This window comes from Colobus angolensis, unplaced genomic scaffold, assembly GCF_000951035.1.
Source record: "Colobus angolensis palliatus isolate OR3802 unplaced genomic scaffold, Cang.pa_1.0 Scaffold393, whole genome shotgun sequence".
Lineage (NCBI taxonomy): Eukaryota > Metazoa > Chordata > Mammalia > Primates > Cercopithecidae > Colobus > Colobus angolensis.
This window is the reverse complement of record NW_012117299.1, coordinates 1,955,992-1,983,187: the sequence shown is the minus strand read 5'-3', so window position 1 is coordinate 1,983,187 and position 27,196 is coordinate 1,955,992. Positions and strand designations below refer to the sequence as shown.

The 27,196-nt window shown below is 36.9% G+C and overlaps 1 protein-coding gene and 1 long non-coding RNA gene across 2 annotated transcripts in view; one reads left to right on the top strand and one right to left on the bottom strand.

The window, feature by feature from the left end:
- LOC105521031 (target of Nesh-SH3) overlaps positions 1-27,196 on the bottom strand; it is a 117,180-nt gene that overhangs the window by 66,541 nt on the left and 23,443 nt on the right. The gene's annotated exons all lie outside the window — the stretch shown is intronic.
- On the top strand, positions 11,935-23,498 carry LOC105521027. Its single transcript, XR_001003206.1, has 3 exons — positions 11,935-11,973; positions 12,525-12,625; positions 23,337-23,498. It is a non-coding gene; the product is annotated as an uncharacterized LOC105521027 (long non-coding RNA).

The window sequence follows — 27,196 nt, the reverse complement described above, 5'->3', positions numbered from 1 at the left end:
TAAATCTAATCAATATATTTAGAGATTTAAAATCAAAGATGAGTTATTTTCCAACATTTTATTATAAAAAATTTTAAACATACGTAAAACATGAATTGTGCAGAGCACATCCATAAGGTAGCAACCAAAAGTCAATGATTCCTGTCTTTCTCATCAATCATATACATTTCATCTCTCCATCCCTCTGTCCACCATTCATCTTAATTTTTAATTAATTTCCATGTCAACTGAATTTCAGTAACCTTCACCTCCAAACACTTCAGTATGCATACCATTAACTAAAGTTTAATATTTATTTATATTTTACTTTTGATGTAAAATTTAGGTACAATGAAATACATAAATCTTAACTATACATTACTGTTTTCCCCACATGCCATACGTCTATGTAACCCAAGCCTTTATCAAGATTTATAATATCATCATCAACCCAGAAAATTTCCTCATGCCCCTTCCCAGTTCATTCCCACAACATCCTCCCAGGAACTATTGTTCTTAATTTTACTATCGTAGATTAGTTTGCCTGTTCTAGACTCTTTGATTAAATAAAATCACACAGTATGTAGTGTTTTATGTAAGGTCTCTTGCACTTAAAATGTCTTGACAATATATGTTTTGTTGCATGCATCAGTAGCTTTTTGTTGCTATTTTCACAGTAGTTATTAAAGCCAACATTTTTGCATCTTCCAGTTGTGTTCATAATCAGCCTCTTTTGATTGTACTATTTTTTAAATGTTGATCATATTATAATAAATTTTTTCCAAGAAAAAGTGAAATTATATATGTTTATTTCTAATTTTCCAGATTATTTACTTATATAATGAATGCTATTTACCAGGGAAACAAAACTATCAACTCTTCTATTTATAATAGACAATTACTACACTTAACTAAATTCTTAATAGTAAATACAGATAAAACCATGTAATGATTTCATCTTCACTGAAAAGCTAAGTACTGGACACTGATACTCAAGGTCTCTGACACCTTTCCCACTCACTCCCAGCTGATAGAATGCCAGACATGAGCCTCTTTTGACAATGAAGTGTAATATTGACTTTCTTGTGTTAAAGAATGATTTTCATGAAGATGAAAGTAGGTAAGTTTGTCTTTACTTTTAAAAATCCTGTCCTTACAATTCTCAGAGTGATCAGGTATCAAAAAATAGAAAATATATCATTTAAATTAATATTACTCTGAGTAATTTTCCAAAAGGACTGATACTTCTTTTTCTTTTCTTCTCTTGATAACTCCAATTTGGGCACTCATTAAATTCCGTTGACCGAATAGAGGTTGTTTAATCAGAATGATTATTTACAGGACAAAGCAGAAAATGTTACTTCTACCAATACTAAAACATCCTGCATGTGCAAGATTACATATTTCTACTGTGAAACATTGTTCCAGGGAGCAAATTGAAAATACTCTTGATAAAAAAAGGAAATTTGGCCATAAAAACACTGTTGAAAAATCACACAGTTTTCTCAAATAAATCTTTTTTTTTTTTTTTAAGTTTTGCAAATAAAAACATGAGATGAAACTGGAACCAATGGTATTATCCACCATCTTTGTTTAGACATTTGGCATTTTCATGAATTATTTGTAATTTGCTTAGTTCATAAATACCCTGTACTGACGGTATATAGTTGTTCATTTGGAGATTTCACAGCATCAAAAGTCTTCCATGGACTAGAGGGAAATGGCCAAACTATCCTGAGAATGTGGCCAAGTGGCCTTGTATACTAAGGCTGAGTGGCCATGAGATGTCAGGAGGCTCTAAGAAAGGCCATTTGCTCTCAACTCCGCTGTGGGCATCTCATATTATTAATAATATGTTGTGGAAGAAAGAGGAGGGGTTCTGACATCAACTTGGCCTTTAATTGTGTTTGACTTTAGGTCAGCTGTCCTCTCTAAGCCTCATTTTTCTCCTCTGTAAAATGTTTTGAGGAATCCCAGATTCATTCTCAATCTATTACTCAAGAATGTCTCTAACATCTCATCCAGAAAAAATACTATCTTCCTATTAAAGTGCAAGAAAATCCAAATAAATCAGACAATAATTTTTTAAGGAAACACTAATAATTTCCAGATAATTTTTTCATAGGACTCCCAAACTGCACTTCAAACATAAAAAAGGAACAAATATTTTCATGAGCATATGGAAAAAATATATGTGACTGTCACATATAATTTTTAACAGCTTTAGTGAGATATAATTTATAGATCATAAAATTCTCCCCTTGTAAGTGTACAGCTCAATAATTTTATAGCTCAAACTCACAGAAGTTGCTATATTTATATAATTTACTAAATCTATCATAATCCATATTCAGAACATTTCCATTACTCTAAAACATTCCATTTTACCCATTTATGGTGAATCTCTCTGTTCCCACCCTTAGCTCTAGGCAACCACTGGTCTACTTTCTGGTTTTCTGGTAATTAAATATAAATGGACATACATGACATGTTGTCTTCTGCACCTGGCTTCTTTCACTCAGCATAATTTTTATGAGACTCATCCATCCATATTGTATTACTAGTTCAGTCCTTTTAATTGTTAAATAGAATTTTATGAATATATTACCTTTTGTTTACTCAGTCTAAATATTTGATGAATATTTGGATTGTTTCCAGTTTTAGCTATGAATAATGCTGCTATAAAATTTCATGTACGAGTCTTTGTGTGAACATATATTTTTATTTTGGGGAGGTAAATATGTAGGTGTAAAATTTTTGGGTCATATGGTAAGTTTATGCATAATTTATTAAGAAACTCTCAAACTTCTCTAGTTTTATATTAATTGTAAAGATTGTGAATATTTCTCTTGCTTGAGGACCATTCCAAATTGTGATCATCCAGAAAATGAGCTGTCTTGTTTTATCAATGTCACTAAATATATGTTAGATAACAAAATTAATTATTTTAAGCCCTGAGATTTCTATCTTTAGTCATTAATGAAGATGAGATTGGCTGGGCATGGTGGCTCATGCCTGTAATCCCAGCACTTTGGGAGAACAAGATGGGCAGATCACATGAGGTCAGGCATTCGCGATCAGCCTGAGCAACATGGTAAAATCTTGTCTCTACTAAAAATGCAAAAATTAGTCAAGCATAGTGGCACGTGCCTATAATCAGAACTACTCAGGAGGCTGAGGCAGGAGAATCACTTGAACCCGGGAGGCAGAGGCTGAGGTGAGCTGAGATCATGCCACACACTCCAGGTTGGGCAACATAGTGAGACTCTACCTCAAAAAAAAAAAAAAAAAAAAAAAAAGATGACATCACTTATTTTGTTATAATAATTATTTTAAAATATTGTGATTCCAAATTTATCCAGAAAACAAGAAATACACTTTTTGCAAAACAATACAATGACCATTGACATTCTTAGAAATGAGTTTGAAGGCTGGACGTGGTGGCTCACACCCGTAATCCCAGCACTTTGGGAGGCCACGGTGCACAGGTCATCTGAGATGAGGAGTTTGAGACCAGCCTGACTAACATGGAAAAACCCCATTTCTACTAAAAATACCAAATTAGCTGGACGTGGTGGTGCACGCCAGCTACTTGGGAGGCTGAGGCAGGAGAATCGCTTGAACCCAGGAGGCGGAGGTTGCGGTGAGCCAAGATCATGCCATTGCACTGCAGCCTGGGCAACAAGAGCGAAACTTCATTTCAAAAAAAAAAAAAAAAGAAATGAGTTTGAAGCAGAATAAATTACTGAGTTGTCTTTTCAATCTCCAGTCATTTCAGTTTTAAGAATAGTTTAGTCTATACTAATTAGGTGAATATCTGTTCACCATGAAATTAATCAGTTCTGAAGACATTAACTTTATTTGTACTTAAAATTAAAATGAAATTCCATGTACATTTTGACCTTGTAACCAAATGCTTCAGTTGGGTTTTTCTATGAAAATAAATAGCTATCTTTCCTGACCAGGGATTGATTACTATTTTGACAATATTTGTCATTTTTATAGTAATAAGTAAAACATTTTGAATGTCCAAAATGTTTTTCAATATTAATAAAATACTGAAATTTTGACTTACACACATATCTGATATATTTCATTACTAACATCTCTGATGGTTTACTATTAATGTAGTATTTGAGCTTTACTAGGTAAGAAAGAGAAAGTCAAAGTGGCTTGGCATCATTGCCTAGTAGGCTGACATTATTGAAATTTCCTCATCTTTCATAGTGGATGTGACCCAAGTTTAAGACGAGGTACTTAAAATAGAATTTTATAACATTTACCCAATGTTAGCAAAATCTAACTGAATGAATCCATTTGAAAAAAAGTCTTCTTGATTTTAAATTGCAGAAATAAGAAGGAAGGCTGTCTCATAACTTTTTATCGGGCAGATTTTTTTCTTGTAGTTTAAACTTAGGAGCTACAATGAATTGCCCCACTTCACTCAAAACTCTGAACTTGAAAGTGAAGAAATGTGATTGTCCTTTGAGTAGTCCCAATACTGCCCATGGGGAATTGCTCCTTAGACACTGCAAATAAGAATATAGTAATTCCCACTGGTTATACTATTCCCCAGTGTGAAATGAATGAATTTACATGGTAAGAAAGAGAGCCCAGGAGACAGAATAAGGGACTGGAGTAAGTTGAAGTTGAGATAGTAAACTGTTAGGTAGTAAAAACTATGAAGCTGAGGGGGAAAAAAAAAAACCACACAACAGATAAAGAATGGAGGATAAGGCAGTTTATTGGTAGCAGGAAATAGACCCAAGGGAACACTAGAGGGAAAATCCAAGATTGCAGGACTGAGGTGCCCAAACCTTCAATAGCTCCGTAACTGCTGTGACCTGAAGAGGTCACACATGTAATGGATGGGTAGGAATTAGTCAGCCAAAGTTTAAGTGTGCATATTGGGTGAAGAGGGAGGGCAGGAACAGCATTCTCAGACATAAGGAATAGCATGAGCAAAGGTGCTGAGGGAGGAAGTAGATGATGGATTTAAAGATCCTAAACAAAGTCAGTGTGGTGGGATATAATGGGTTAAGGAGTATGCAGGGAAGTTATAGAGGACAGCAGGTCAGATCATGCAGAGCCCTTGTAGAACACATTAAAATACATGTTAGAAGCAAAGCTAAATTGTTTTTCCCTATGAAGCTACACACAAGCCAAACTTCTGAGAAATGAATAATGCAAAATTCAAATCTTAGATGATTAAAAATATGTCCACATGGTAGAAATGTGGCCTCACAAGTTCTTAGCAACATGCAGCTCAAATGCTCAGAACAAGATTTGATTTCAGTAGGAAAAAAATGCTGTTGTTAAAATGAAAAGTGCCAAACATATTTTACAACTAGATTATAGTTTAAATGGAATTCGATCCATATAGGTCCTTACTGCAAACAGAATGTGTTACTAAAATCAGCTGTTATTAATTCTGTTTTTAGCCAAAAGCTAGATGAAAACAAAGCAATTGCAGTTTAATTCTCACTATTGGCAGAGACAGCCTGGGAATTAAACTGCTTACAGCTTACTATATGAATACTTCTGTCTTTCCCAAATCACTCATTTCACTTCCCTCCCAGGCTGGTGGCACATTTTCATCTCCCTTTCCTCTACCCCAGTAATAGTCCCTGTATTGACTTTTTAACTTAAAAAAGTATACAAATAATACTGGTTGAATATCCTTTATCCTAAATGTTTGGGACCAGACATTTTTCAAATTTCAGATTTTTTTAGGATTTTGGAATATTTGCATTATACTGGTTGAGCATCACAAATCCAAACATTCAAAATCCAAAATACTCTAATGAGTATTTCCTTCAAGCATTTGGGATACTCAACTTGTACGCATTTATTTTAATAAGAAATTTAAGAGAGTTGGAAAAGAGAATATTTTTTAAAAGTTATTCATTTAATATGTAGATAAATCTTCTGTAAACATTTTTGTATGTTCTTCCAGATATTTTTTCCTAGGAATAATATATTACAGTCTACAAAAATAAGGTTACACTCCAAGTGCTGTTCCATAACCTGTATTTTCTTCAATATAAATATAGCTTTATATCTTTATTTTTAATGACACTACTATCTTTCAATTAATTCATTGGGAATTTTCCTTGATCATAGGTAAACTGACCCTATATCATCTCAGTGAGTTAGCACAGTTTAATAATCATCTCAATAAATTCACAATTGAAGTTATTATTTATTTATTTATTTATTTGTTTGTTTGTTTGTTTGAGACAGATTCTCTCTCCGTCACCCAGGCTGGAGTGCAGTGGTGCGACCTCGGCTCACTGCAGCTTCTACCTCACAGGCTCAAGCAATTCTCATGCCTCAGCCTCCCAAGTAGCTGGGACTACAGGCGTACAACACCATGCATGGCTCTTTTTTTTTTTTTTTTTTTGGTATTTTTAGTAGAGACAGAGTTTCGCCATGTTGACCAGGCTGGTCTTGAACTCTTGGCTTCAAGGGATCTGCCCACCTTGGCCTCAAAAGGTGCTGGGATTACAGGTGTGAGCCACCATGCCTGGTCAACAATTCAATTTATTTTGGTGAAATTTGATATTCGTTTTAGGGATAAGGTATTGATCTTACAAAGTTTGAGCTCAGTTTTTAAAAGTAACATTTGAGATCTGTTTTATTGAATCCATATGACAATTAGATAAGCTCATTGTATTGTTTGTGAGATTATTGCTAAAATTTTTGGCTATGGAAGCACTGATATTTCCATGACCTTGAGATTGCTCGTGTGATCCTATAAGGAGTGGTGTTTTGAAGAAGGAGGACTGCATAGTGGAATGTAATGGGCCACAGGGTTTAGAGCTGGAAAATCTGTATTCAAGTCCCAAATTAAACCCACAATTCCCCTTTTGTTCAACTGCTATATGGATAATTCACTTACTATCCAAATGTCACCTTTCCCCCTATAAAGTAGTATTAATCATAGAACTCTCTCAGAGTTGACGGAAAGATTAAGTGAAATAGATTGTGAAAAGCAGTTCCTGAACTGTACAGCTCAGTAATGGTTGTTTTTGATCCGACTTCATCCATGGGTTCTTTTTGATTTCAGTGTACTTTGAATTTTTAACATTCCTTGTCTTTCAACCAAAAATTCATTCTATATAGATGTTGTTTATATGCAGACTATAAGCTATACAAGGATACTGTCCCTAGCACAGTGCCTGGCAGAGAAAGGATATTCAATTAATATGTTTTGAATGAATGAACAAACACATACAATAATTTTTTCAAATGGAAAATATTATGCTTGATAGGAATTAATACTATAATAAGCAAATGCATCTCTTCAAATAAACTGTACTGTACTGGAGGATATACACTTGTAAGAGTTATTACTCAATGCACTCAACAAATTCTACACAGAGGAGGGAGCCACATGCAGAGGTAATTCAGAGGAGCATTGACTAGTTAGAAGTGGGTGAGTCAGGAATGGTATCACAGAAGAAGTGGCATCTGATCTGGGTCTTGAATGTCAAGAAGGACTTGTCCAGAGAATGGGAAGAAGGAAAATTCAGACTGAGGAAAAGTAAAGATGAATGTTGAGGTGTTGATATCTGTGATAATTCATTCTACATGATATTATATAAGGTGTACACTGTCAACATCTCTTTCTGGTCAAACACTCTTTTCATCTACTCTCTTTTAAAAAGTAATATGATTGTAAATATCTAATGGCATTTCACATCATTTCCACAAGGAAATATTTCTTCTAAGTGGAGAGTTATTTCTAAGGGCTCTAATTATCATATGCATGTACTTGATCTCTGTGGTGTCCATCCTCATCCAGGCATCTCATAATAGTCATTCATGGTAATGTGACAACCTGTTTTATGGGGCTGAGGCCACGTGCCTAGGGAACATTACATTAATCCCAGCACACTAAAGTCAACTGAGGATAAGATGCGCCCAAAACCTCTCTAAAGAACAATGTGAACTAATTCGTAACATTCATCTGCCACATTAATTGCTCACAGGAGAATAACAAAGTATCTATTATTTCCCACACCAGCATTAGAATAATGCCAATGGTTTTAATGATTCTAAAAATATCTGAGATAAGTCTAGTGCAGATTGGAGAATCCCAAGTTTCAGACATTTGTTTGAAGTTCTCATTTCCCATAACTTTTGTGTAGCATTGCAGACCTCTGACCAACCTAACATATCTGCCCTTACTTGTGTATGCATGTGTGAGCACCCTTTGCTCCACCTCTCCCTACACCTTGATTTTACTCTGTGACACAGTGGTATCCTAATTCTCATTTTCCATGAAATCTCCATCTCTCTCCATTACTTCTCTTCCTCCTCTGGCCCTCAAAACATGGCAATTCACAAAGGTTCTGTCTTTTGCTCCTTTAGGGAACTCCTTTACAGTTAAGGCTTCAATCATAACTTAGCTGCTAACTATAAGTAGCTTAGCTGATTCTGATATCTGAACCTCTATTTCTGAATACTCGTTTGGCTCCAGCCCTACAGGCTTTGTGAGCCACTGCCACTTCCGTTCATGCGGTCAGGCTCCAACCATCATTATCTTCCTCAAAACCAGTTTACTTTTCTACCATCTGTGATGTGTCACAGTCCTAGGCACCCAAGTCACACTTGAAGAGTCAGGTTTTATACGCACCTTGATCCAAAACCTGCATAAAACACAGAGAAGTCCAAATGCAAGGATGCCTATGACTTTGTTTCATTACCATCCTGAGGACTTGGAGCAGTGGTTCTCTTCTGAAAGACTAAAATTCTAATTAAAACGTGAGTTTTCTTCTTTTCTTTCTCCTTGACCACTTTGGTGCAGGTCATCTTGAGCCCAAAATTTTATTATAACAGAAGACATTCTTAAGGACAAACCGTATATAGGTTATGGTTTCATTTCATTTAAATTACTTGCAATGAGTTGTAAACAAGTCAATGTTTTCCAGCAATTCCTATCTCACCTTCTTTCTTAGCCCCACCCAACAAGATCACTGTTTATTAACTCCAGTTCACCCCATTTGTACACAGTTGAAGAAAATCCCAGCTCCTCCTGCTAGTATTCTGATCTCTAAGGGGAAAAGACATTTTTATCTCTTGTCTACAAATAATCCCTTATATTTTAGCCAAAACTGTCTCCCTTCCAGATCAATTCGGCTCAAGAAACATTTTAAGTTCACAATACCTACTGTACAACATAGTGACTATAGTTAATAACAATATAGTTAATAACAATTCAAGTACACTTGAAAATTGCTAAAAGTAGACTTTAAGATACAAAAAAGGTCATGTGAAGCAATTAGCTTGGTTAATTAGCTTGATTTAGCTATTCTACAATGTATACATATTTCAGAACATCATGTTATATACCATAAACACATAGGATTTTTGTTAATTAAAAATAATTAAATAATAAGAAAATGATGTTAGCCTTGTATATGTACTATATATTGTATCTTTAGTACTAGAAAAAAATTAAACACTCTAATTGTAATTTGGTACAAAAACACCATGGAATATGCTATTTGATTTATTAATATGTACACAAAATAGTTATATTTCATTTAAATTAAAAGAAACAAATAGGTATTTTATAATTTAAGAAAATTGTTGTGCTGGCTTCGGCAGCACATATACTAAAGTTGGAAGTATACAGAGAAGATTAGCATGGCTCTTGTGCAAGGATTACACACAAATTTGTGAAGCGTTCAATATTTTCATAAATAAAAGAAAGAATTGTAAATAAGATACATTAAAAAAAGTGTTTTTAGAGAGAGGCTCATCAGCAAAGCACTAAGACACTGAGGACATAAATACAAAATCATCTCAACTTGGAATTGCTTGTTTCTCTTTTATGTATTCTAGATGAAGTTTCTATACCATCTTTCCTTTTATTTCTATAAAATTCCACCTGGCTCCCCTGAGCTGTTTACTTGCTCTATTTTACCCACTCTTTGACCCTCTCTTTGCATTTCTAGCTTCTAAAACTTCATCCTGCATCCTCTTGATGTCATCTTTGATTCTTTTCACTTTTCAAATATACTTCTTTCAAACCCATGTAGGAAGGGCTCATTCCTTTTTGGGTAAATGCATTTCTGGGCTTCAAACACTAGGCAACTTTGTCTCCTGTGTCTACATAATATCCATAGGCTTGGCCTGAAAAGACCAGCCAGTCTTACCCATTTTTATAATTAACAACCTCATTACCTTTCCAGTCCACCCTTCCCACTATTTCCGGGTTAATCACTGTACAATACTACTTTATTATGTTATCTCTTTCCTCTTCCCCTGCTGGACAAAAACAGCACGTGACTCCTTAATGCTCACAGAATAAACGTCAGAATAAGGCTATACTCATAAATGAAGAAAAAATAGACAATCACAAAATAATGTCATAGGCACAGGCTAAATAGTGTGTATGCAGAAATGAGTAAGATACTACATCACACCTCAGTAGTGAGGGATTCTGATCTCCAAGAGTTAACTTTGACATACGATAAGAGCTATATGCAAAAAATTACATTTACAAAGGAAAACAAGGATTTTTCTGCGGCATGTAAGAAGATACTGTTGGGAACACTTCTCAGAGAAAGAAACACCATTTTTTTGATCTCAAAGAGATTACCAGACAGTTAGACAGACGATTGTCATACAAAGCAATGCTTTACATTTCTTGAATTTAGAGGGAGTGGGTATTATTCTCTAGGCAAAGGTTCATGGAGAAGGTGAGACTTCAGCTTAACTTTGAAAATAAGAGTCAAATAAAAGGCAGGACTTGAAAGAATGTTTCAGGTAAAAAATGGTAGTAGTAAGAAGCCCATATTGAACTGCATACCCTGTACAAAATTTTAAAAAAGCAAATAGACCAGTTTGATTAAAAAGAAAGGATCATTTTCATAGATACTTGGAAACTCAGAGTTGGGAAGAACTTAAAAGTAATTGTAACTATTCTCCCTCCCTCTTGGGGCCAGACTGTAGATTAGCTCTTAGGATGAACTGTCTTTCTCGCTCCCAAATACTAGTACATTTAACAAAGGTCCAGATACAGTGACCTCTAGCACTATATTTCTGGTGCTCATCAGAACAACTCCTCTCAAACACAGCATTTAGAAATATACATGAGACAGCTACCTTTTAATTATTATTAATTTATATATCTTTTAATTATTTAGAAATAATTCAGTGGTCATATGAAAGACTTATTGCTATTTTTCTAATGTGGCGTAATAACCCAAAACTTGGAATCAGCAATACAAACAGGAAGCATTAACTTCAGACCAAAAAGACAACAACTCCAATTGTTTCTTCTGGTAAAATTATAAAAAGGACAAAGAAGGCTGGGAGTCATGAAATCTTGGAATTACCCTTTGGATAGAATTTCACTGGCTCACGATCAGTCACGAAATATCAATTTAAGGCTTATTGTCACTTACATGCCCTTCCTTCATACATTTATTTTTAAAATAGCCATTCTCTGGCAGCCTCTCCTCATTCCTTATCCATTTCCTCTATCCTTCGTTGTTACAATTTATTTAAATAAAGTAGCAATAAACTGACTATGTTAAGAATGACAGGTACTTTACAATATAAGTCTCAGCCATGCCCTTCAAAAACATGTGGAATGAGACCAGCCTAGATCCAAACAGTTCCACAGACCTTTACATCACACACGGATGATCTTGATAGATAATTAGCATGAAAATCTTGTTTGAGTGGCAATGGATTAGTTCATCTGCATTATTACTAATGGGGTGGTGAACGCTTTTCCTCTACATTCTGGGCCCCAACTAAAGCACCAGATAAACTGTCACATAAATCCGCAAGACATAAAAGCACACATGGAAAATGCCTATTAGCAGCTGTCATTATTATCAAGAAACAGCACGTTACCACCAAGCCCAGGGCAAAAGTAAACGTGTTTGTCATCCCTTTAATATTTTAAATTTTGACCTTTTTTTCTTTATACAGAATCATAAAGCTCAACTGGCAAGGGATTGGGCAGGGAAAGTAAGACATGTCTCTTCTCATAAAATCAGCAAAGGCATTCCATAACCACACAGAGCAGTCAGCACGTGTGTCATCAGGCAGAAGTGGAAGTTTTGATGTTGAGAATCCCAGCTGCATATTTCTAGCATGAGGGGCTTGCTGTCTGCTCAGTAAAAGAACAGACTGGATCCAAGAAAAGACTGCGGTCCTGTCCCTGATAGAGATCCAAGTACGATACTCCATGTATGTCAGACGGGTGTCTCAATAGCATCATCAGAGCAGGGCAAGGCACAGGGCTGGGTGGACTTTTTAACAAGTGAAGATGAATTTTACTGTCACAAATGTCTGTGCTGATTCAGTTTCCCTTTACAACATGTTCACTGGGACTATTTTTTTTGCCCTGTAAATGATATTGGATGATTTCCATGCATGTAGCAACTATTAAATATAGTGGCAGCCATATTAGATGTTTTACTTATGTGTTTCTCTTCTTCATAAGATTTTAAATTAGATTATTCTCTGCCTGTATCCTCTATTGTTTGGATAATATTTTTATATCTCCCATTTCACAGATGTCTTCTAATTAGAATTCTACCATACAACAAGAAGTAATAGTATTAACAATACTTTACACATGGAATCTTTTGCATCTATCTACAAATCTGCAAGGAAGGCTGGTATTTCTTTTTCTTAAAATCATTATAAAAATCCAATCACTCATTTATTTAACAAATATTTATTGAGTACCTAGAATATGCAAAGCTCTCTGCCATAAGCTGGAACAAAACAAACAGTGAATAAAAACAAACAAAAACCCATATTTTCATTGAGTTTACCTTCTAGTGAGAAGAGATAAATAAAGAAATAATAAGTAAAACATATGGTATGTCAGGCCAGGCGCGGGGGCTCACGCCTGTAATCCCAGCATTTTTGGAGGTCGAGGTGGGCAGATCACCTGAGGTCAGGAGTTCGAGACCAGCCTGCCCAACATGGTGAAACCCGGTCTCTATAAAAATACAAAAATTAGCCAGGCACGGTGGCAGACACCTGTAATCCCAGCTACTCGGGAGGCTGAGGCAGGGAGAATTGCTTGAACCTGGGAGGTGGAGTTTGCAGTAAGCTGAGATCGCGCCACTGCATTCTAGACTAGGCAAGAGCAAGACTCAGACTCTGTCTCAAAAAAACAGAAAAACAACACACACACACACATACACACACACAATATATATATGGCATGTCGAATGATGGGGCAGATACCGCCTCTGTTTCTTGATACCTGATTCCCCTATTATTCTGACTGCATGAAAATTATATGTCCCCATCTCTTGAAGTTAGTCACAATCATGTAACTAATTTTCACCAGCAGATTGTGCACAAAAGGGACATAAGCCACTTCCAGGTCAATTCATTAAGTTGTTGGTGCCAGACCCTCCAACTCTGTTCTTCCTGTCCTGTAAGGAAACAACTGACCAGATGGAGCCTGGGTCTTGAGAGACTATAAACAGAGGCCCTGGTAAACATGTGATTGAGCAAAAAAATATGTTTCTATGTTTTTAAGCCTTTGAGATTTGGGGGTTTGTTGTTGAGACACAATCAAGCCTAACCTAACGAGTACAGGTGGTGATAAATGCTGAGGGGGAAAGTAAAGCAAGGAACCAGGAGGAGTCAGGGTGGGAAGGGGCACAATTTTTGATAGAGAGGGGAGGAGGCTTCACTTTAGAATAAAGCCCTGAAGGAAGTGAAACAGATAATGATAATAACGCACCATTCAGACATTTGGAGGAAGAACATTCTAGTCAGAAGGAATATCAAGTGCAAAGACCCAGAGAAAGGAACATGCCTGGTTACTGTGGCTATAGGAAGATGAGTGAGGAGAAAACTGGAAGAGGTGAAGCTAGAGGTAGCCGGGCCAGATGGATAGGGTCTTAGAGGACACTGAGGGAATTTGGCTTTTATTCTGTGATGGTAAGTTATTAGAGGTTTTTGAGCAGAGAAATGATTAAAATCTGATTTATATTTTTACAGAATTACTTTAGGTGCTGTGTTGAGAATATTCTAAGAGCCAGAAACAGGGAGACTATTTTGGAAACTATACCAATAATCCAAGTAAGAGATGGTGGTAGTTTCAATCAAGGTGGACGATCTTTTGCATAAGAAAAATAGAGAAAAATTTTCTTGATAAAACTTGAAAGCAGAGCTAAAAATCTTGTCGATGAATCAAAAGAGAAATTTATGAGGAGCTACAGATGTCTCCAGTTTTATTGACTGGAGTAATGGAAAGATAGAGTTGTCTTTAGTTGAGTTGGGAAAGACTACAGGACAGGAAAATATGGGGTAGAGGCATTTAGAAGCTAGGTTTTGAACAGGCGAAACCTGCATGTCTATTAGAAAGCCAAATAGAGATATTAAGTAGGGAGTTAGATAAATGGATCTGAAGTTGAAGGGAGTGGTCAGGGCTAGAGATATAAATTTGGAACTTGTTAGTATTTAGACCGCATTTAAAGTCATAAGACTAGATGAGATCACCAAGGGAGGGAGAGCAGATAGAAGAGATCCAGGAACTCAGTCCTGGGACACTCCAATTTAAGAGACTGGTAAAATGAGAATGAATCAGCAAAGGAGACTTAATAGCAGCCAGTGAGAAAGGAGGAAAACCAGACAAAAGAGGAAACTTGAACCCAGAGATGTTAAACTACTTGCTAAGGGAGAATCAAACCTTAAATTTGACCCTGGCTCCCCTGTTCACAGCTCAGCTCCTGATGCAGGGAAATTGTGAGGTGCTTAGTGTACCTGCTTATTACTATTTGTGGACTCTATCATTAAAATACTCTAAGTCAGTTAATTCATGGATTGATATATGGTAAAGACAAAGCATCTGGTTTCAATCCTTGGAGATTCTTGATATTTAGAGCTGGAGGAAAATGACAAAATCAGCGACACTGAGAAATAGCTCATGAAGTAAAAGAAAAGACAATGGAGTTTTGGAATCCGTAAGGAAAAACATGTGTATCTCATGAAATAGAAAGTGGACACTATCAAATGTTGTCGACAGATTAACTAAAACAAGCTCAGAGTTGCTTTAGTTAATCTGTTGTTAAATCCTAATGGACTATATTCTGAATATAAGACAATGAGTTTGATTGTAAATCCTTACCTGCTGGTGAAACTAAGAAATACATTTATTATTTAAAAAAATTGTCCAAATTGAGAAATATGTGGCTGGTGCTAAAAGTAATAAGTTGACCAAGAAATGAGAAGGAGAACAAAGAAGAGATAAAGTGAGTCAGGAGAGACAAAGCAACAGTTGGAACAAGTATTTCCTTTGCTGCCTTAATTCATTAGAGTGAATGTACTTTGAGGATATACTTAACCAGAAGGATAAGCAACAGTATTTTATCCAGTACAATTTTACCACATGATAAATATCCAGTAATGTATACACTGGGAAAACTAATAAAAGGAGTAAGGCATACCTGTAGTTTTAAAACAGGAATATATTATGAAGGTGTCCTAAAACTTTTGTAAAACATTGAACTTCTGGTATCCATTCAGGATGTAAACATTACTCCCACCTTTGCAACAAGCAAAAAAGAAAACAAACAACCTCCAAATAGCCTTCAAATTTGTAATGTTTCTAAAACTCATCGAAGAGCTAAAGTTGCAGAGAAAATGGAAATCAAACATAAGCATATCCAAAGAGAGATGCCACTGGATGCTATAAAAGCTAGTAAGATAAATTTGGTTAAAATTTTTAGTGAATTCCTAAAAGCCTGGAAATGTAGACTACCATTCAAATACAGAATCCCTGAGAATCAAGAACACAAAGGGAGTTTTTACCTACTTGTGGGCTCTTCACAAACCTCATGGTTACTTACAGAAAAGATCGGAAACAGCAAGAGAGTTCTGAGAATGCCCTCCATGGACATTCTCAAAACCACCCAGATCCTTTTATCTTTCCTATGGACCATAAGCCTAACCCCACAGGGGAAGAACAACCATCTTGTTGCTCCAGGGCATAGGTGAAGATCCACTGCAGCCAGAATCAGGGAACAGGAAAACATGCTGTGTTCCTAAGGGAGGGATGGGAATATCTTCTAGGCCAGACTATTAGAAACCTTCCACAGAGAGGAAAAGACCCCAATCCTAAGACCCAGAACATGGGGCCTCCTTAAGAATAAGGCTGAATCAAAACAACAAAAAGACTCCTCAATGTCCCCTATCAATCGGCTAATAATCATTGCATAACAAGTAACAGTAGTCTACTGCCCAGGTGAGCATTTAAAAGTTGGAGAAAAACCTTCTTTGCGGTGTAGGCTCAAAGGGAAGATCCAAAGCTGAGGGTAGGGTAGAACAGACATTTAAAAAAAATACTCTCTGGTAAATCAGTCTTGACTTTATAAGACAATGCTACAGAAATTTGAGGCCTGTGGTGCACTGGGGTAGCCATGGCAACAACATAATGCAAACTCAGCTCAACTAATGACCCAGTTGTCTCAATCTACCACAGTAAAGGCCTAACAAAAGAAAATGCATGCAAATTTTCAGCCTTAAATCCATTTCCCTCAGTGTCTACTGTCCTACATAATGTCTATATATGACTATATAAATGTCAGTTTTTCTAAAAGGAATTATATTTGCAAAGAACCAAAAGAAAAAAAGGTTAACACCCTGTCAAGAGACAAATCAATCAACATAACCAGAGTTTGATTTGACACAGATGTTGGAACTATTACATGGGGAATTTAAAATAATTATGATAAACATGCTTAAGGCTCTTATGGAAAAGATAGTATGTATACTCAGATGATAATTTCAGAAGAATAAAAAAGAATAAGAAAGAATCAAAGTGAAATATCAGAAATGAAAAAATAATAGAGAAAAGAACAAGGAATGAAGATTTTTTTAAAGTAGGGCATTCAAGAGGGGTAGTATGAACGAGTGCAACATGCATGTAACTGGAAACTCGGAAGACAAAGAGAGAATTGAACAGAAGAAATGTTTGAAGAGAGAAATAATTGAAGAATTTTTTAAAATAAATAAACACCAAATCACATATCCACATCATCTTTAAATTGGTGGAAAAACAAAAACTGGAAGATGACCATGGCAAAAAGACATATTACAGACAGAAGAATAAAATACATTAAAGAGGAAGATTCTGCATAGGCTCAATCTAATCATGTCTCGTTAAAAGCAGAGAACTTCCTATGGCTGCAAGCAGGAGATATGAGGCAGAAGGGATGTCAGAGAAATTCAAAGCATGCAAAAGACTCAACCCATAATTGCGGACTTTGAAGATGAATGAAGGGAACCACATGCAAGAAATATTGGTGGCCTCTAGAAGCTGAAAGTGACTTCCAGCCAACAGTCAGCAAGGAAACAGGTCCTCATTTAACAACCAGGTGAAACTTACTTCCGCAAAGAACCTGAATGAGCCTGGAACTGGATTCTCACCCTCTGGCCCTCACAACACCCCAGCCTCCAGATGAGAGTCCATGCTAGCTGACACTTTTATTTCAGTCTTGTAAGACTTGGAGCAGAGAAACTAGCAAAGCCCACCCAGACTTTTGACCTACAGAGCTGTAAGATAATACATTTGTGCTGTTTTAAACTGCTAGTTTGGTGGTAATTTCTTATGGCTGCAATAGAAAACAAATATAGTGTCTTTACATCAGACCACTCAAAGGCAGACTTTATAAATAGTAAGGCACAACAAAGGCAGCCCTAGTACCAACCAGGCTAAAGAAAGAAGTGGCTGGGGCCTGATTTCAGGCACTGAAATACTATCCCCAAACATACCTCACCCCAGCTGCTCACCATCACGCTTGAATTTCCAATTTTAAATTACAGTGTCAATTTTAGAGACACAAGCTACCTGTGTTAATAACAAACAGAAAATTATCAAGAAATGCTCTCTCCCAGGGCTCAGGTAGAAATCACACATACTTAGGAAGTGAAGGATCACTGCAGGATGGAGTGAGGTTGACAGCAATAAACACTATTCAAAAGATCAAGAAATGTAATGATCCCCCATTTCGAAAGAATAAGAGGGATGGTCAGATACAACAGTTGATGGGATACCAGTGAGAACATAATATGGGCAAAGGAGGAGAAAACTTATCCTAATTCATAATTAGAGCTACATCAAGTTATGAACCCAGATACAGATATTATTACTGCTACTATGATGCAAAAAGTCACACTCTTGTGCAAGATTCCATGTGTTACAAAAATTGAACTTTCTATTAAGACATTTCTATGTAAGTCAGCCATAAAATTACCTTCAATAAATCTGTTCCACTTCCAAAGGATCCCAGTCTTTAACTACAGCCTCTTCCTGCTTGTTAAACTACTTTCTCCACACTCTTAGACATCATTGAAAAATAGCCTTCATGGATGTTTTTTACTTCCTCCCAAACTAGCAGCCTCTTCCATGGTACATGATTAGATTCCATGGCCCATCACTGCAATGATCTTCTTGCCAAACCTCCAAATACGTAGCTTACTTTTTTCCTGTCACATCCTTCTAGAGATATCTCAACTGTGGATGAGCCCAATAATCTCCTTTCATGGCACCTGCCTCCAAGTGGCAAACTCTTCTAGAAAACATCACATAGTAGAGAAGATGGTATAAGTATAAATTCATGGTCACTAATCTCAAGTGGGTCCTCATTCCTCTTGCCAAGTCATTCTCATCTTCTCCCATAACTTGTCAAATTTTAGCCCTTTCTTCTGACTTCTGTCTCCTCACTTGGCAGATTCTCTCTTCAACAGAAAATTGAACTCATTGAATAGAAACTCCCTCAAATTCCCACTTTTGAACCTATAAACCTGTCTACATCAACACCCATCCCTCTCCTTTCTTGTTCTGCATAACAGGAATTGGCTGTCCCTTTATCTAATTACTCTGTCTATACTCTACATCTTAGTAATTCTCCTTTTTTCTTTAGGAAAATTGCACTATTCAATGAGTTTCTTTCAACTTGGTCCTTATCTTTGACAGTTAAAACACTCAAATCTCGCTTATCTTATAAAACAACAGTAACAAAACATTGTCCTCATCTGACCTTACATGCTCTTTCAGCTCTTGCTCCTTCTTCTCTCCTTCTATTTCCTTCTCCCTTCAGTCCACGAAATAGCTCCCTTCAGTCCACGAAATTAAGCTACTAAATAGCTTCTGTGTCAATTACACAAACAAAACACTCTCTGTAAGGTCAGCAGTGACTTCACTAGATTCACTAGATACTCCTCATTTTTACTTAAAGATTAGCATTTGACACTGTTGACTATACCCTCCTTCTTCAAATATTCTCCCACTTCTCTGACTGGTCATTTCTGTCTCTCTGTAAGCTCAAACTCATCTACCTGGTCATTATATAGTGGAGGACCTTGGGGCTCATTCTGAAACATTTTTTGGTGATTGCATTGATTTCATGACTTGAATTATCACTTATACACTGATAGCTCCTAAATTTGTAGCCCTAGTGCAGAACTAATCCCTGAGTTCTAGACTCTTATATGAAACAGGCTACACAGCACTATTCACTAATAAGTCTGAAAGGCACCTCAGACTCAATAAATCTAACACTGAAGCCATAATTTTTAGCCCTACATCTGACTCTTTTCTAGTACAGGAAATAACCATCACTCATGTTTTCATCACTCATAGTTTCAGCGATGCTGAAAACTAACCACTGGTAATACCGATTCTGGGTCAGGTACTGTATATATATATGTTAACCTATTTAATCTTTTTTATAACTATGATGTGGCTACTAGCACCATCTCCACCTACATTTCCAAGATGAGAAATGGAGGCATACAGTGGTTAAGCAATTGGCCCAAGATCACACTATTACTAAGTGGCAGGGTTGGGATTTGAACAAAGGCAAAGTTATGATTCACATTCTCAACCACTACATTTTTCAGTGCTCACTATATGTGTAGGCTAGAAACCCAGGAGTCATCTTTGATGCTTTCTTCTTTTCTCCTCAAATATCTGGTCGTCAAATCTGTATATTTTCACCTTCTTTATATCTTACACATTTATTCCTTTTTTACTTATCACCACTAAATTACCACTAGTAAGCATTAGTAGTCCAAGCCACCACTATCTCTTACTTCAGCCACTATGATAGACTCTACACTGGTAACCAGAGACGTCTTTTTAAAATATAATTCAGATCATATAGCTCATGTTTAGGACATTTCAACAGTTTCCATTGTTCCCAGATGGTGACTAATAATTTCGATGTAGCTGACCCTCCAATGTATGAGTTAGCCCCTGTTTCTTCTTCTCTCCAGGTTCATTCTAAGCCCTCTCCGCTTAGTTGCCGTGCTCCAGTCACACTGGCCAGCTGTTACTTCCACCCAGCTACCTGCTCCATCCATAGTAGGGTGTCTGTTCAGAGCTGGTCCCTCTCCCAGGGAGGCTTTGATTTCACTCCCATGAAGTCATTCACTAACCAGCCCTGAAAGTCCTCAGTTAGTTAACACTCACTCATCCTTCAGACTTGATTCAAGAGTTCCTTTCTTATAAAAGCCTCCTCTGACATCCCAGGCTCCAGTTGGTTTCTCTGTTTTTAGCCTTCCTTCACAAAAAACATTCATCTTAGTTTGCATTATTTATCGAGTATACTATTAATACAGGAATTAAGAAGAAATCACTCAGGCACATAATAAGGGTATGGGAGTCCTCAGTAAGACTTTTCCTTTTGATAAAAGCAGCTCCAAGTCGTTTTCTAGCAAAAAACAGCCTGCAAGGTGGGAGCTTGCATGGGTGAATGCCGGCAGGTACTATGGACTAGACATGTTCAAGATGGCAGCTCCATCTTCTCTTTCTTTGTCAGCCACTTGTACAGTAAAGAGCAGACAAGATGGCGCCGATCAACTGGCAAGCCATTTGCATAATAAGATTAGGGTTGGGGGACCAGCCTTCCTCAGACGCTATGTAAATGTCATACCTGATCAAACTAATATGTGAGTCCTGTGTAAATCAGACGCCACTTCCTCAAATTGGACTATGTATTCCGGGGCATCCCCGCCAGCAGGTCCTTTCTGCTCAGAGACCCCTGTCTCTATGGAGAGCGCTGTTGCTCTTTCTCTTCTGCTTATTAAACCTCCGCTTCTAAACCTGTATGTGTCCCATGTCCTAAATTTTCCTGGCACGTAACAACGAACTCCAGTGTACACCAGACAGTGTGGCCACTTCACTCTTACGTGTTTAACCTCTTTTTGCCTCACTAGAATATAAGCTACCTGAAGTCACAATTGTCCATTTTTCTTCACTTTAGTATTTCTAATGCATGGGTCCTGGCACACAAGAGGCACCCAACAGCCCAGAAATCTCGATTAACCAATAGCATCTCAGCAAACATCCAAAGTTGGTCCTGGGGGGGAAAATTCTATAGACAAAAATTTTGGCATCCTCCTGTTTCTAATTTCTGCATATTTCCCCCAAATTCTGGCTTCTGCCCTCACTAGTTGTACCAGCCTCTCTTCTTTAAAGCTTTGATTGGTTAGCTGTCACACTGGAAAAGATCTGAAGAGCTAGTTCCTATTAAAGTGTAAAGACTCATAAAGAATGAAGAAGTTTCTTATCTCATGATAAATTTTTGTATTAATAAGGAAAACCAAACTGCATTATTTAAGTTCTAATAGTATAAGTGAAGTGATCAGCGATAACTTTGGAGTTGAGCCTTCTTATTGAACCTTTGCTGCTCCCTTTCCATACCCAACTCTCCTTCCACACATAAGCCAACTCTTTTCAGTAAGAGTTCAAACCTTGGACATCTGAACTAGCAGAATCATGAATCTAAGGTAAATCCACATAAGGGGCCATGACCCTAACTCATCTCAAATGCCATCTTTCTCAAGTCCCATCTGCCTCAGGGACTAAGAAAATTTAGAAACCTTATGGATGTTGTGACAAAATTTTGGGCCATTCAAACCATTAAACATTCCAGTTTATTTAAATATCAGTGTTTATAAAAGAAAATCAACTCTGTAGTTTTAATAGATGCCCTCCAGAATGGCCAATTATTGCTAAACCAAAGTACATCCTATTAAATTCGTTACAGCAGTGATGTGAAAACATGGAACGCCTTTACTCCGAATAAAACAAAACAAAACAAATAACAGAGGAAGAATTCAATGAACCATCAGAAGGGGTTTCAGTAAGGAAAGGACTGAGTTTATACATCATTAATTAAAAAAAAGTTTATTGAGAAACTTCTGTGTACCAGGGTGTATGTGTATCTGGGTGCTCTGAAGAATGGAATCATGGTGTGTTAACGGTGGCCTTGGGGATCATAACAGATGTGTGTGTGTTAGTGTGTTAGTGTGTGGTGGTGTGGTGGTGGTGGCCTTGGGGATTGTAACAGATGAGGTCAGCAGAGGCTAGATTGTGACGTGATTTGCCAAAATGCCACAGCTGGGGATAAAACAAAATCCTTGTCTTCAGCCTGCTCAATTCATGTTTTAGATGATTTTTACAAATGATAAAATGTCCATTATTTGGACATTTGATCCAATAATGATCTTTCCTTTATTGTAGAAAGATGTGAAAAGTATGAATGCTTTAAGGGAGGACTTCAACCAAGGGCAAAGATGAGCCCCAAACAGTCCATGAATCAGGTCCAGTTCTGTGACTAGCTTAGGTTTCCCCCTACTTTGATCCTAGGAGACCTAAATGAAAGCACGATCGACTTCATAAGCCTGAGAATGCCTCTGTTCTCCAACCTGAAGTGGTCACATTGGATTCATAACACTAATTGTTTCCATAGTGCACAGCTGTTATGTTGAAAATAGAGAACCATGACTTCATATGTGGACTATGAATACAGGCAAGAGATCTGTTATCAATAAACCCAGTTTCTCTAATTTGATCATCTAGCTAACAGGGTAAGACCTTCATCCGTCACTTTAGCTTTTGCCAACTTTTCTCTGGTGAAGTGAAGGAAGTGAGGCAATGCTATCTCTGAATTTCATGCTCTAAAAGGCAAACTATGGCCCATGGGCCAAATCCAGTCCACCACCTGTTTTTGTAAAAATAGCAGAGTTGAGTATGAAACATACCATATGGCCCACAAAGTCTAGTGTATTTACTATCCAGTCTTTTACAGAAAAAATTTGCTGACCCCTGCTTCAAAGTAAAATAATTAAACAGCAACAAGATGTAAGCAGATTCTCCATTGTCACAAGGGTGTATTGCAAATGAGAAGTTAAGGTGGTTTGTAAAATATAGTTTCTTACTTCATTAAATATATGAATTACAGCAAATATTAAGTTATGGGAATTTAAAACATGTAAAGATTCAAAATACCTCCCCTGATCCATCACACACACAAAAAATTAATGTGAGAATGTCCTTCTTCTTCTTCTAGACGTAAAGTATTATTTGAGATGCCAGGATTGATGGCTTTGTATTCATGATTATGTCCCTAGGAGACTACATGCTACATCTCTGTACCACACCCCTGTGATGAGCACAGAGTCCTACACAAAAGAACTTCACCATGTTATATGTGCAATAAATTTTAAAGTGCAGAATTTGTAAGGCTTTTTTTTTTTTTTTTTCAAACTGAAGATTACTCAGATATGGGAGCCTTACTTTAGCAGACCCAGGTCTGTTTTTGATTAGCAGTGTAATCATGGTTAACTGACTTAATGTTCCTAAATCTCAATTTTCTCATCTGTGAAAGTAAAGGCTTGAACTGTATACCCTCTGGGGTTTTGGTCTCTGAATTCTGACTAATAAAGGTAAATCTTGTTGGAGTCCTATCAATTCCAAGTGACAGCTCAAGTTTTGCTACATTAAAATTTTGTTAAATCAAATATTATTTGAGGGCCAGGTGCAGTGGCTCACATCCGTAATCCTAATACTTTGGGAGGCCGAAGCAGGTGGATCACTTGAGGTCGGGAGTTCATGACCAGCCAGGCCAACATGGTGAAATCTTGTCTCTGTCAAAAATACAAAAATGAGCCGGGTGTGGGGTGGTGGGCACCTGTTATCCCAGCTACTCGTGAGGCTGAGTCAGGAGAATCACTTGAACCTGGGAGGAGGAGGTTGCAGTGAGCTGAGGTCATGCCACTGCACTCTAGCCTGGGTAACAGAGCGAGACTCTATCTCAAAAAAAAAAAAAAAAAAAAAAAAAGAAATATTATTTGAGATTGATGATGTTTCAGATATGTCGGTCCACTCAACCTTTTGGAGCACCAATATTAACAAAGAACAATTTAACTTGTGAATATGCAATAAAAAATATTCCAATTTTATGGTGGTTTACCCATGTCTCTTTGTAATGTTCTGATTTCAATCAATTCAAAAACAGTTCAATAAGGTAGAATAATTACAACTAGCTTGACCTTTAAGTTTTACTCTATTAGTCTAGGAATAGAAATGTCCCAATGAACATTTTATAAAAGACACAATTTTAATCTGCAAATAGTCAATAGTTTTCAGTCCAGCCTTGTCTTCATAAAAATATACATTCATTCCTGCTCACAAGGGACACAGAAAAAGAAAAAAATGAAAAAAAAAAAAAGCATTCCTATGTGAAAAACTGCAGTTATTTAGGTCAGTAGCCACATTGCCTTTTTAAATTCACTGAAATGACTGAGATTAGGAGGGGGCCAACCATCAGATGGTTGAAACTGACATCAAAATGGGGCTATGTGATATTAAAGGACACAGGCAAGGACTGCCATGGATGAGCCTGGGGAGTTCTAATAGAACAATCTGGCCATACCTGCCTCATATTCTGTATATGATTGAAGTTACTTTCAGCCTTTTATTCTATTACTATAATATACAGCTTTGAATCCCAAAATCCTGTTAAGAAAAACAAATCCTGAATGATCCATTTCGGAAATTTTAAAGAGAGAGATATATATAGTTTTTTCCCTAAGGGGAATAAAATGCCAAGGAAGGAATTTCACGGATTAAAAATCTCTTTTAAAATGCTTGGAAAGAGAACAGGAAAAATCCAATTTGTACACTTTTTTCACTTTATTATTCTCTTGCATAATAAGAAATGTATACAGCTATACAAGAAATATATAGTATTTTGCTACCTATAATTATGTTACCTAGTTTAATTTTGTGATTTTGCTGTAATCAAATAGGAAAGTGAAAACTCAGATCTTAAAAACCATCTCACAAAATTAAAGGTAATCATTTAGTCCATAGTGTGTGGTCAAGTTGAAATTAGAAGGTCTGTATCTTTTAAACTGAAAAGTAACTTGAAGATTATTTGGGGCTCCCTTAAGTGATAGCTATTTACAGCAACATTTTATATTGTTGATTCTTTAATATACTTTTTTTCATTTCTTTTTATTTATTGTACTTTAAGTTCTGGTATATGTGTGCAGAACGTGCAGGTTTGTTACACAGATATACATGTGTCATGGTGGTTTGCTGCACCCATCAACCTGTCATCTGCATTAAGTATTTCTCCTAATGCTACCCCTCCCCTAACCCCCAACCCACCGACAGGCCCCAGAGTGTGATGTTTCCCTCCCTGTGTCCACATGTTCTCATTGTTCAACTCATAATTTGTTGTCTTAAAAAAAAAGGTACAGATTATTCTTTGAATGTCAGTTTCTCCTGCAGGCATGGGCCCTTTGGGATTTGCTGAGCTTTTTCAAACCTGTAGAAGGAGTAATCTGTTCACCAATAAGGTCAGTGTTGCCTCATCTTACGCAGATCCAGTGTTTGATACAAAGGGCGGGGAGGCATAGACATGGTCTAAGTGATGCAAACCACGAAGCAAGAAAGTCACAGACTTGAATCAGAGCCAAGACTTCCACACATACAGCCTGCAGTGAGCCACAAAGCAATTCCCAAAGTAATCTTACATATGGAGTACAGCATCCTGAATTTCAGAGATAGAGGAGAGTTTAGAGATTATAGACCAAGCTCTTCATTTTAAAGCTGAGATAGCTGAGGCCAAGTGTAGTTAGAAGACTTATGTAGGGCTCTAGAGCTAGCCAGTGGCATTGCCAGAATTAGAACCCTGGACTCCTGCCTACCAATCCGGCCCCATATCAGGCATCCCCTGCTGCCTCACGCAAAGAGAGCAAGAGCCAAGTACTAAAGGGATGGGCTCGCCCAATAAATGTGGCCAGCAGCAGATCCTTGACTCTGGATTTTATTATAAACTTGAAAAAAATTCTCCATCAATCACAAATAATAAATGTTATATACAGAACAGCATCTTGTTCCAAAAGTGTGCATTTGAAAAGAAAGGGGGAAAAAACCCTACACTATCTTGAAATCTCGAGGCATAGCTCTAAACAGATGGAAAAGCCGACCTATGTCATCAAGAAAAAAGAATCATGCTTTTTTGAAAAGGAAGAATGAATTTTGCTGGCATAGAGTCAGGGTGGAGTAGGAAGAGTCCACATCTAAGAGTGTTAACTCATTTTTTTGTAGATAATTTGCCAAGAGCCAGAGGAAATCCCCAATAATCTTAGCAGAGTAAAGTTTTTTTTTTTTTTTTTTAAGGTTAGAGGAAAATGCATTTTATACTTTTTTTCTGCTCATGTAAAATTAGTCTTAATCACAAGCTACACGTATTCTACAAAGGAAGTCATTATTAAATGGTCTTCATTTACAAATTTCATGTTATATAGGAGTTACAGCATTTCTTTCAATAGAATATTCCTATGAGGCTACTCTCATGGGTACAGGTCTAGTCTAACCTTACTCTTTCCTCTAACATCTTGCTGCAGCCTAAAATCTACTATAGTCACATGCCCAGGTGGCCTGTTCAGGTCTATGTTATATTGTCAAAAAAGAAAGGTCACTTTTATCCATATGTGTTCTCCGAAAGGTCTTGAACTACAATGAGCAATTGATAAGAATTTGTTGAATGAATGACTGACTTTTGATTTGAAGCAGAAATTAGGTCTCTTACTCCATCACAATGCTAAGTGGTAAAATCAGAAGCATCAATTTGACTTTGAAATACATTGATTTTTGTTTCAGTGAAAAATGGAACACCCCATTGGACACCTGGGGAAGTAGCTACGGTTCCTTCCAAAGGGAACACACTGGAAAATATGACAAAGCACATGATGCCCAACTCACAGGTATCCAGTTGCAGAGTAATGTGACATATAGAGACATATGGACCCAGACTGGGATTTGGGGTCTTACTCTTGCTCCTCTCAAATACATAAAACAATTCAAGCAATTTTTATTAATTCTCTTGCTCTTGATCATTCTAGAGAGTCCCAGACT